The following is a 4,015-nucleotide window of genomic DNA, read 5'->3' as shown; positions in this document are numbered from 1 at the left end:
CGGTCGGCCGTCGGGTTGGTGGGCAGAGGCCTTAAAGCTCAAGCAAACCATCTCTGAAGATACAGAAACATTAAAACACTGATGTATGATTGATTTATCAAGGCCTTATAGCTAACAGTATCACCATTCAGCAAACAGAGCAACATGAGCATCTTACTAGAGTCATATTTTTAGCCAACAAATTAACAAATTAGCTCTGATTCTATTTCTTTAAGCTGCTATGGAAAATATCTAGGTAATTAGTTTGATAATTGTCCACATTTCTTCACTGGCCATTTATTTGTCTTATATCTTTGTGGTACCATGCTGGTCAAAACCTTGTCTGATTTCGTTCAGTGGAAATAGCTGCCTATGGCTTTATATTAGGGGTTAATGAGAGTTTGGAGACACAACTATGTGCGCACTGGGAGACCAAAACATAAAAGCAGCCAACCTGCACAGTGCTGCAGAGTTGGGTTTATATTGCTTAAAGGTTAAAATTACATTGGTTTGGAAGATGATTTGTTCCAAAAAGACTTAGATTAAGTGCATTCAACCTCCACACAAACAACAGCTACATGTCATCAAAAATATAAAATGATTATTTTCAATAACACAAATTTGAAATGTTAAAATGACCAAAAAATTCTTGTGTAAACCATTAAACAGTTTCACATTGAGAGGCGAGGGGAGGGCTGAGCACGGCTTTTCTGGCTGTAAGCCTCCCTGTATATGAGGCTTGTTTTTCATTGACTGTGTCAGGAATCAAGAGGGCTAATCCCTCAGAGACTTCAGATGAAAGTTTCAAAAGAAATAATGAAAGGCATACTGCCTGAGGGTGCATATCGGGGTGAACGTACAGCAAGCTGGAGAGAACAGCAACAGCGCACGACAAGCAGCAAAGGAAGAACATAACAGCTTCCCTTGCTGCCACCCCCACCAGTCTAACTATAAATCACATATTCTGTCTCCAAGACATAAACAAATACGCAGCAGAGCACATCAGAAACTTGGCACAGCATGAATACTTATAAAACGCAACATTTTGCATCTTGTACTTTTAAAATATCTGAATGATCCGTAAAAATGACTAGAGACTTCATAAAAGGGAACAAGAGAGAACTGTTTATTTCTATTGGCTTTGTATCAAAATGTCTTCTCCAAGTATTATGAAATCTTCCAATATGAAGCATTTCCATATTTTGTGACAAAGATATATGTAATTACAAGGATCTCTATATATATGACAATGGCATTGAATCAGATTTGGCAGCAATGTCTCTATGTGGTTGTGTGTTTGTGTGTGTTTGCATTTATTTTTTGGTGCCTGTGTGGGTGCATGGGTGAGTGCCATGTGGAATGTGTCCATAGTAGGTAGATATACATTTAAAGACTCTTGGCTTCACACTTTGGGAAAAATAAAACAATGTACAGAAACATAACAGGATTATACCTGATATATAATTTTGATATTAAAACAACACATTTGTCTTTTAAATTAATAAATAAAAGTGATTTAAATGGAATGAAAGCTGGGTAAATAAGTGGACCTGGTGGACAAATCTCACCACAGTATGGCTGCATCATTGTTACACCTGTTAGCTGACTCTCTGTTAATGCACACCATCTGTAGACTTGCAACAGGCCCCAGAGTTGTTTGGGGGACTGCATGGGATTCTTTACTGAATGGGACCATTGCTTCACTTTTAGATTGACATTCCAGCTATTGGGAACGACATCATATGTTTGTATAATTCCTTTGAGCTGAAACATAAAACGGTCCACCAAGAGACACCAATTTCTCCTCGCCATTACTTCCAGTTGGTTTTATGGTTTCACAAACAAATCACTCCCGTGCCCTCAACTCCTGCAGCAGATGAGACATGTAGACTCTGACCTGGGGGATTGAGCTGCAGAGTGCACAACATACCTCTAAAGTGACCAAATTAGAATGCCATACTGTTCACGAACCATGTGCAGTGAATGGAGAACACGCTTAATAGTGCTGGCAGAGAAATGCATCTGCATTCTGCTGGTCATGCATATGTAAATGCCCCCCACCCCCCTCCACATAGTGATGATTTGTAGGAAGGGCCAGGCAACCTGGCCAATAACCCTTGCAATTATTAACGTGCAAATAACATTTTTTGAAAGATGCTGTTAAATCAAATTTCTTTACACAGTGAGATCAGTTTGGTTGGTTGGTATCACAGAGGCCAGCCACAGGCAGAGCAGGCAAGCCACAGTTTCATAGAAGCTTAAATGATTGCTCATAACTGACCTTATTATAAAACATCCACTCAGCTTGGTTGAGATTACTCTGTCCACAATAATTAAAAAATAATTAAATGGTGGTAAATCCTTTGCCTAGTTAAACAGTTACTCCCAGTTGCAACCAATTTCGACCCATATCTCTATTTTATGGCAACAGAGATGAACACTGCATTCTGCTCACTCCATATAATTTACCTTCTAGCCCAGCATCCAGCACACAGCCAGCTTGTAAAGTACAATGGTATTATGCTTGCTGCTAGGAACAGGTGCAGTGTGACCGGTCGAATCGGCTGCCTCCAATCAAATGCTTCTATAATAGCCTACTGTATAACTTTATGAACACTCATTTCTTACAATGGTTTTGGTATAAGGACTTTTAACCATAGGCTTATCATTTTCTTAATCACCTAAGCACCCCACTGTTGTCAAAGGGTTAGCAGCCAGCAGGTTAGAATACACATTAGATCTATAAGAGTTGTTTAGTGTAATGTTTTTGTAAGCTGATGATGCTCAAAAGACATTTTGAGCCACACTAGTGGTGTGGCTCTAGGACTGGCAATACCAGTCTGCTGGTCTGTCTGTCTGTCCCTCTGTCTGTCTGTAGATCAGTTGGTCCACCTCTGGTCTAGACTGAAATATCTAAACAGCTATTAAATGAAATTCAGTTAAATTCAATACAAATACTTATGGTGCCTAGTGGATGAATCTTAATGACAGGGGTGATCACCTGACTTTTCCCTTAGGACCACCAGAAGTGAAATATCTGTACATCTACTTGACAGATTTAGTACAGACATTTATGGTTCCAGACAATAGACCCTAATTACATTTCCTCTGGCAGCCCATCCAACTATCGGACTCAACTGCTGGATGGACTGACAGAACATTTAGACATTTGTGTTCCCCACCGAGTGAATTCCAATTACTTTGGTCATCCCCTGACTTTTCATCCAGCACCTTGATCTGAATTTTAAATACATTAGTTTATGACTAAAAGGCAGTAAAACTAATGACCCCATCCTCAGCTGACGTTTGTGCTTAGTGCTAATTAGCAAATGTTAACATGCTAACCTGTCGAAATAAGATGAACATGATAAACTTGCTAAATAACATAACATAATATATTGGTAATCAATAAACAAGCATAATAAATAAATATATAAAATAAATATTTAAATTAAACATCAGGGTGCAATTGTTACATAAATTACATAACTCTTGAATAGATCTGTCTAAATGTTGGCATGACAGTGTTTTCTGAAATATGGAGGCCCAGATCATCTGTGTGGAGCGTTGCACATTTTCATGCACAGAAAGAATAGTGGAGGCAGCTGTCTCTGATTCTCCACCTGATTTACCAATAACTGACATGCAGAGCGGGTTTCCACGATTGTTCTGCTCTGCTGGTCTGGGATTTAGTTTTGCACATTGCATCAGATGTCAGAAAAACAAGAGGGTCAGTGTTTATTGCAGGCATCAGAAAAAATTCAGATTCAAATCTCCCCTTGGGTGCTTTCATAGCTGAACCCCGTTCTCATCTTCCTCAACACCTCCTCCTCCTTTCCACGGCCATTCCTCTATATAATATAGTGTTGTTGAGCATGAAATTCACAAAGTCAAGACAGACGTTCTCTGGGATGACTCTCCTCTATGTTCACATCTGGCCCACCTCAACGTACATTAATTATAAGGTTAAAAGTGCAAACCTCTGTGCTCTGTTTTCTGTCAGTGTACTTGTTAAGACTGACAGGTGATGAAGCTT

Source organism: Morone saxatilis, unplaced genomic scaffold, assembly GCF_004916995.1.
Source record: "Morone saxatilis isolate NCDOM2014 unplaced genomic scaffold, NCSU_SB_2.0 Contig14, whole genome shotgun sequence".
Taxonomy (NCBI): domain Eukaryota; kingdom Metazoa; phylum Chordata; class Actinopteri; family Moronidae; genus Morone; species Morone saxatilis.
Note: the sequence above shows the minus strand (reverse complement) of the source record.